General features: G+C 47.1%; 1 long non-coding RNA gene across 1 annotated transcript; it reads left to right on the top strand.

Annotated features, from left to right (window-relative positions):
* Window positions 1-842: 842 nt before the first annotated feature.
* Window positions 843-4000, top strand: Gm29961. The gene is made up of 4 exons (XR_379324.2): window positions 843-926; window positions 1988-2133; window positions 2850-3056; window positions 3665-4000. It is a non-coding gene; the product is annotated as a predicted gene, 29961 (long non-coding RNA).
* The last annotated feature ends 4349 nt before the right edge of the window (window positions 4001-8349 follow it).

The following is an 8349-nucleotide window of genomic DNA, read 5'->3' as shown; positions in this document are numbered from 1 at the left end:
TACCTAACTTGTAAGCTCCAGGTTTTTGAGACAAAAATAATGTGGTGGGCCAGTGAGAGGCCTCAGCTGTTGCCTTCTCACACGCTGGCCTGGGCTTGGTCTCTAGGGTGGACATGGTAGGAGAGACCTGGGAAGAGCTCTCTCTCATAGGTTCTTCTGACTTCCATGTGGACACTGTAGCACATGCATGCGCGCGCGCGCGCGCACACACACACACACACACACACACACACACACACACACACGCAGAGAAATAAATACATGTAAAACAATTTTTAAAAGAAGGTATAAAGCAACTGAAATATTAATCTTTGGCCTCCAGTTGCTTATGTTCAAATGATCATGTAAACATGAAAACAAAACCAACCAAACAACCAAGCAAAGAAAAAAAAAAAAAAAAACCAAAAAAACAAAAAAAAAAAAAAACAAAATAAAAACAAAAAACCCGGAATTGCTTCAGAGGTGCTCCAGCTGATGTTGAAGTCCCCTCTGGGTCCTTGTGTATGCTCTTGAAGGGACTAGCCCAAAAATAGTGTGTCGCTAGCCAACTATGTGTTCTTTCATTTTCTTTTTTATTATTTTTGTTTTATATCTTCTGTTTCTTTTTTTTTTAATATTTTTTTTCCATTTTTATTAGGTATTTAGCTCATTTACATTTCCAATGCTATACCAAAAGTCCCCCATACCCACCTACCCCCACTCCCCTGCCCACCCACTCCCCCTTTTGGCCCTGGCGTTCCCCTGTACTGGGGCATATAAAGTTTGCATGTCCAATGGTATGTCCTGGAAATACGACATATTCGTCCGTAGTGTGTGACTCACTTTGCTCTCTTCCTTTCATAGTATATCTCAGATGCTGCACAGCCCTCCATGATTTTAAATAATTAAAGGATTACAGATCACTTGCGTCACCTACGTCATGTGAGGTAAGTAGTTAGAACACATGCTTACGACAGCTCACTTAGTTTTCCCGTTAGTTTTGATTGTTGTTTTGCTACCAGGCTGGTGTCAGGGCTCCACACTTGCCATCTTTCAATAGAGGCATTCCAACACAGAGCCTCTGTGAGGACCACCATAGGCACAGATGACTGTGAAACCACTTAGGGTCTGGAAGGCTCTAGATTCTTCTTGGACTGAGGTCAAAGGCTCTAAGATGCTGATTAATGAAGACTGGTATAGCTAGTTAATGGTCAAAAGGAGGGTCAAGCCAGGTCCCCAGTTGCCAAACCTATAACTCTATCCTGCCCAGGTCACAACTAGCCACTCAAGCCATCAACTTCCTGATACTGCCAGCCCCCTGCCTTGCCTCCCCCACAGCTAACCAGTGCATTGCTCACCGCCGCCTCCCTCACTGCTAAGGCAAAGATACCTGCTTCCTTCTCAGAAATCCCTCATTCTGCCTTGGAGGAGTCAATTCCCCAGTCTGCCGGAAGCCTTCATTTGTTTAAAACACTTCTAGTTTCCAAGATGCCCCTGCGGGACAGGCGAGAACAGATTTAGAAGCAAGAGAAGCTGGAGCCCTTAAATCACATGTTGGGCCAAATAATCAAAGAATCTTTCCCAAATTTGTCAACGGTGGTACCGGGTCTGGCTGCCCAGTAATGACTCGCTCTTGATGACAGATCTCGAGCAAATGCGTTTTGGAAGCAATCAGTATATGCTGAATAGGATCCCATTTTACAAGCGTTTTATCTACTCTTAAGGACATGGGAGATGAGGAAAACAGATAAGCCTCTCTATTAATATTGATTAGACCATTATATATCTGAAAAAGAGATTTCAGTCAGAGATGATTGCATCTCACCGCAGCAGCCTTCCTTCCTGAGCTGAATCATTTAATCTGCGCTCAGCACTGGGGTGTGTGGGGAACGGGGAGGGGGCAGGTGGGGAGGAGGTACAGGAGGGCTTTGAGCCTTCATGCTGGGCAGTGGGCAGGAGAGGGGGACTGGCTGAGAAGGGCTGAGGCACTTTCTTGCCTTCTCTGCAGCTTCACACAGCACACAGAGATGGGACCATCAGACAGCGACAGCATCAGAAAGGATGGAGTTAAACTTTGGAAATAATGCTCAACTGTAGGAGTTCAGACGCTGAGGACCAAGAACCTTCTGTGATGGGACAGCTAAAGACCAAGAGGTGATGGTCATACGCAGGCCTTGTTATTGCTGATGCTCAGAGAAAATAATAAGCATTAAAAAATGTCTGCCTTGCCGGGCAGTGGTGGCCATGCCTTTAATCCCAGCACTCGGGAGGCAGAGGCAGGAGGATTTCTGAGTTTGAGGCCAACCTGGTCTACAGAGTAAGTTTCAGGACACCCAGGGCTACACAGAGAAACCCTGTCTTGAAAAAAACCAAACCAAACCAAACCAAACCAAACTAAACCAAACCAAACCAAACCAAACCAAAACAAACCAAACCAAACCAAACCAAACCAAAACAAAACATGTCTGTCCTTGATGCACAGTGTTGCGCTACCTTAATCCCAGCACCAGATAGGCAGAGTCAGATGTATTTCCATAAATCTGGGGATAGCCTAGACTAGATAGTGTATTCCAGGCCAGCAAGGGCTACTTCATGAGATCCTGTCTCAAAAATCAAAATAGAACAGAACAAACAAAAGAAGTTTTCCCTTGGGCTGAGGTGGGTGTCTAGTCTAGCATTCAAAAGATCTTGGCTTTGTTCCTTGGCAAAGCAAGAACAAATACAAATCCATCAATCAATCATCAATCAATCAATCAATAATTTCCCTTGTCAGTGATCAAAATAATGTAAATTTAAGTTTAAACAATTTTTTTAAAATGCCATCAGATTGTCAAGCAATCTTTTTTTTAAAAAAAATCATCAACCATCAGGGCTGTTGTGGCTGACAGGATCGCGTCCATTGTCTTGTGCTACCCTGGAAATAGAAGTGAGGACTGTACGGAGCAGAGAAAGCGCTGAAGGAGGAGCATCCTGGGAGAACTATGCTGTTGATGTGGGCACGGCCATATCAAGGACCTCAGAGCCTCTGGTCTGTGGAGGAACAGCAAAGCCTTCCCCTTGGCACAGTGAGTTGAGAGGTATGATGGAACCTTCCTCAGGGGACTGCCTGCCAGTGTTGACAGTGCGTGTAGAACATGCGCGGCACAGCATTCTCCCCACTGAATGTTTATAGGCTGAAGGCTGTGCCCCCATATCGATGGAGACTAGCTAAACCTGTCTCCTAGATCCAGCCCTATACCACAAACCCTGCCTCCTAGTTTATCTGTATGTAATAACCCCGCCTCCTCCTTCAGCTGTGCGCAATAACCCCGCCTCCCTGTTCAATTCTATATATTAAACACTTGGAGCTTCTGAGCTTTCTAGACCACCTGATTCCAGCTTGTTTTCTCCCTCTCCCTCCCCTCTTCCTCTGTGTGTGTGTACATGTGTGTGTACATGTGTGTGTGTATGAACACGTATGTGTATACATGTGTGTGTGTACATGTGTGTGTACATGTGGGGATGGCGGGTGGGGGTGGAGGATTCTGTTCAAGTCCCTGAAGCATGTGTGGATGCAGAAGAGGACAACCCTTTCTTTTCGAAATATTTACTTAAAAAAATAAAATTCATTTTAAAATTAGGACAGAGTTGTGTGAGGGAACACAGGATGCTTCTGAATTTATGGTTTTTTTTTTTTTTTTTTCAGAAGACACAGTGATAGTACAGAGTGAGGCACCACTGGAGACTATAGAGCAAGTTAGTCCTGCCCTTGAAGAACACACCATCTAGAAGAAGAAACTAAAAAGAAGAAGTGAAGAAGCCGCTAAATCTTCATGAAATGTGAAGAGCTTTAAAACAGAGAAAATGGGAGCTGGGTGGGAAACGGTGGTGAGAGAAAGCTTTCTCTAGGTGCTGGTCTTGAGTAAAGTCATGAGAAAGTACACAAGAGCAAACCCAGAGGGATGGGGTGGGGAGAGCGTGTGCAAAGGCCCTGGGGCAAGAGATCTGTAGATGAACAGAGCAGAGGCCAGGGAAGACACAGAAGATGAGGAGACTGTATAGGCAGCAGCTGGAGGAGTGGGAGGGTGGGCTGGCTTTCCAGTAGATATTCCACAGGTCCTGATTGGTCATGGGCCAAGGGAGCCCTGCAGGGTTACTACCGCCCCCACCCCCTGTCCCTGACTTCATGATTGCATGGTTGACACTTTATTTATATACACTGTTGGCCACTACTGTTTCAGAGGTCACTGAGGCTGCTGTGACAATGGTTTAGGGGACATAACAGAGGAATCAGGAAGGACAATTAGGGACAAGGAGTTTGAGAAATGGCAGTGGTTGAGACTAGGACTTTCGAAAGGAGCTGTGGACCTGAGACCTTACACAGGTGCAAACCTCTTGGACCAACAACACTGCTCTGGGAGGAGATGGAACACACACAGAGGCCCGTACACACATACACTCTGTAGGGCCCAGTTATAGAGACAAAAAGCTGCAAACAGTAGAGATGCTGACAGTGAGAAGGTCAGGTGAGCCACAGTGCATGGCCACATGGCTCAGAAAAGGAGCGCTTTGCAGAAATGTAGGGGAAGGTATATATATATATATATATATATATCGAGAGATAAAATCGGGATAGAAGCTGAATGTACGTTATGAGGTTGGTGTGTGTGCACATGCACGTATGTACATGTGTATAGAAGCCAGGGGTCAACCTCTAGCTCCTTAGCAACAATCTACTCAGGGGTTTGCTTTTGTTTTCTTTTGTCTCACATAACCCAGGCTGACCTAGAACTCACTACCTTGCCAAGAATAACTTGAAACTTGTGAGCCTTATGTTCTTGCCCTACTACTGTTGGGATTGCAGGTACACAACACCACGCCACCCTTGTTCATGACCGGGAATCAGTGCCAGGCCAGGCCTAAGCAAGCCCTCTACTGAGTTTTATCCTTAGCCCCGCCTATTGTTTTGAGACAGAGTCTCTAATTGGAACCTGAGGCTCACCCATTAGCCTTGGCTAGCTGGTCAGCCAGATCCAGGGATCTGACAGCCTCTGCTTCTGCAGTGCTGGGATTATAGTCACAAATCACTGTGTGTGTGTGTGTGTGTGTGTGTGTGTGTGTGTGTGTGTGTGTGTGCTGTTGTGTGTATGTGTGAGCATGTGCCTGCACTAGGGTTGTCAAGCCTTCATGCTTGCGTGGCGAGCACTTTACTGACAGACTTAACTTCTTAGCCTCACCATGCCATTTGAAGAAAAAGCTAATGTTTTTCTTTCTGTCTAAAATAAACACCAAAATGTCACTGGTAACTCTTGGGGTGACCTATGTGCCATTTAATTTTTCTCTGCATTTCAGCCTTTTCCAACTGTCTCATAATAGGCACACCATTTTACAATGGAGAAAACAAAAAACATCGCTTAAAAAAAAAAAACAGTAAGCAAATCTTTCTTAAGAGGGGAGAGGCAGGCGTGCAAGTGGGAAAGAGAGACACGGGTGGAGGAAAGGGAAGAGTGAGGTGAAGCAGGCTTCACATGAGCCTCTCTAGCCAGTGGACCAGAGTGGTGACCCCTCTTAGCTGAGACTCTTCAGCCCTGCAAGGGTCATCCTAAGGCTTGCTCAGTTTTCTCCTGTCAATCTCCTCCTTGCATGTTTCCCCTAGGTCTTGATAATAAGGCTTGCATGAGGGGTCGAATGCACGACAGTCTTCAGTGTTCAAACCTTTGGTCCTCAGCCGAGGCACGTGCACGTCGTGGGACCGTGGGAGGCGGCGCCTCGCTGTGGGAATTGGTTGCGCTGGATAAGGTCCGAGGTTTCGATTCTGGTCCTGGGGCTGTTTCCTGCCCACAGTGCTTTCTGATCTGCCCAGATGTGGAAAAGCGTCCACAGGCACAGCTGCAAGCCTGCCCATCACCTGCTTTTCTTCCCCATTACAGTGAGCTGTGTCCTTTTGAACCTTGAATCACAATAACCTCTTCTTCCTTTTCAGTTGCTTTGCTCAGGGATTTTATCCTAACAAGAAAGTCCCTAACCCTCTGGGTTGGAATCTGAATGCCATCAGTCCTTCCCAAAGACTCGTGTGTGCAGGCTTAGCCTCCCAACTTGGCATCATTGAGAGGTGACTGGATCATGTGTGGTACCGTGAGTTCATCCGCTGCCGAGGTCTGAGCTGAATGGAGTGTTCATTGCAGGGCCTGGCTGCAGGAAGAGGGTGACTGGGAACACGTTGGGAGCAGTTTCCCTCTGTCATGATGCTTCTGCCTGCTACAGCATAAAAGAGATGGCGCCAGCAGGCGGTTCCAAAACCTCTGAGACTGTGAGCCAAAGCCAGTCTTCTTTAAGTCACTTTCCTCAGTCTCATCACAGTGACAGACAATGGCAAAAACAAGGGCTGTAGTCTACTTTACACTGCCACAAAAGAATACCACAGACTGGACAATTAAAAAAACAAAAAACCAAAAAAACCCAAAAACAACAACAACAACAACAACAACCCCTTTTTTTTTTCTGTGCTGGAAATTGAGAAGTTCAAGGTTGAGGAGCCTGCCTCTGGCAAGGGTCTATTTTCAACTTCTTCCCATGGTGGAAGGTGGGAGTTCTAAGAGGGCATGATGTGAAGGAATACAAGATCAAACCCAGAGCTGTGGCCTTTTTATGAGCAGTGTTAATCTGTTCATGAGGGCAGAGCTCTTGTGGCCTATGCAGTTCTTTAAAGGTCTTAAAGCTGTTGCAGTAAGGATTCCATTCACGGTGCATTACTTTGGGGAACCCTGGCCCCTGGGTATTAGGCACGGGCCTGTGGGATGCTCCTGAGGGCTGAGGTGTGCGGATGCTCAGGCTCTGTGGCACATTTTCCATCACTTTACCCTGTTCTCTCCTCTATCTTTAAATGTGCAGCCTTCCGTAGCAGAGACCCTTAGTGCGGCTCCTAAGACCAGGAGAAATGGCTAGACCATGTGGGTTAGACTCTGGGCTCAGGCACACCTTTTTTGACTCGGGTCTCAGCTGTATAAGTAGCTGCTCTCACACCTGCCGTAAGGGGAAACTCAGAGTGCCATCATGTTTTGTTGGTATGGCTACAGGGTTTCAACTTTCGTCTCCCTTCAGCATAGCATCTTCTTCCCAGCAGAAGGGACTTGTTGACACGAACATTAGAGCATGTCACTTCCAAGGGAAGTCGGTACTGTGACCTCAGGAAATCTTCCCGTGGACAAATACCCTGGGAACCTCTTGCTGCTCCAGATGTTAAGGTCCAGGAGAGACATATGACCTGGAGTCTGACAAAGGGTCCTTGGAGAGGGGACAATGAGCCCCGTGGGGGTTGTGGGGGATCAGAAAGGGGGATGCTTCAGGCAGGGATGTAGTCAAGGCTTTCAAGAGGGGATATTATTAAAAGGTTGGCAAGTTGAACGTAGCTTTGGAAGGAGCCAGACTGTTCAGGAAGACCAGAGAGACCCATAAGTGTGGATGGCACAGCACTACGTGTGAGTATTCAGGTGTGTGTGTGTGTGTGTGTACACATGTGTGCATATAGCAGAGATGACAGTTGAGACTCAGGTTGTATAAACCTGAGCTCCAGTTTGGAAAATCAGTGGTGGGGAGGGGCTCTGGATTGATGGGGGTTCCTGAAGGCCCTGCAGGGAGCAACTGGACAGCAGGAAGGAGTCTCCTTAGCGACCCAGCAGGGTGGAACCTAAGGTCAACATATGAGAAAAACAAAGACAAATGTCCTAGGAACAATGGGTTTGACTCCTTGTGTGGGTCTGTGAGCCTTCACCTTCCTGGCAGGGAGTGGATGATGGTGAGTTGATGAGGGAAGGGCTCCACGGGGTGTGTGTGTGTGTGTGTGTGTGTGTGTGAGAGAGAGAGACAGAGAGAGAGAGAGAGAGAGAGAGAGAGAGAGAGAGAGAGAGAGAGACAGAGAGAGAGAGAGACAGAGAGAGAGAGAGACAGAGAGAGAGACAGAGACAGAGAGAGAGAGACAGAGAGAGACAGAGACAGAGAGAGAGACATAGAGAGAGACAGAGAGAGAGACAGAGATAGACAGAGAGAGACAGAGAGACAGTGTGTGTGTGAGAGAGAGACAGAGAGAGACAGAGAGAGACAGAGAGACAGTGTGTTTGTGTGTGTGTGAGAGTGGGAATGTGTGTGTGAGAGAGAGACTGTGTGTGTGAGAGAGAGAGTGTATGTGTGAGACAGAGACAGAGAGACACAGAGAGAGAGACAGAGAGACAGTGTGTTTGTGTGTGTGTGTGAGAGAGAGAGAGAGACTGTGTGTGTGTGTGTAAGAGAGAGAGAGACTGTGTATGTATATGTGTGTGTGAGAGACAGTGTGTGTGTGTGTGAGAGTGTGTGTGTGAGAGAGAGAGAGACAGTGTGTGTGTGTGTGTGTGTGTG

The sequence above is a fragment of the Mus musculus genome, chromosome 9, assembly GCF_000001635.26.
Source record: "Mus musculus strain C57BL/6J chromosome 9, GRCm38.p6 C57BL/6J".
NCBI classification, from domain to species: Eukaryota; Metazoa; Chordata; class Mammalia; order Rodentia; family Muridae; genus Mus; species Mus musculus.
This window is presented reverse-complemented; position numbering and strand designations above follow the sequence as displayed.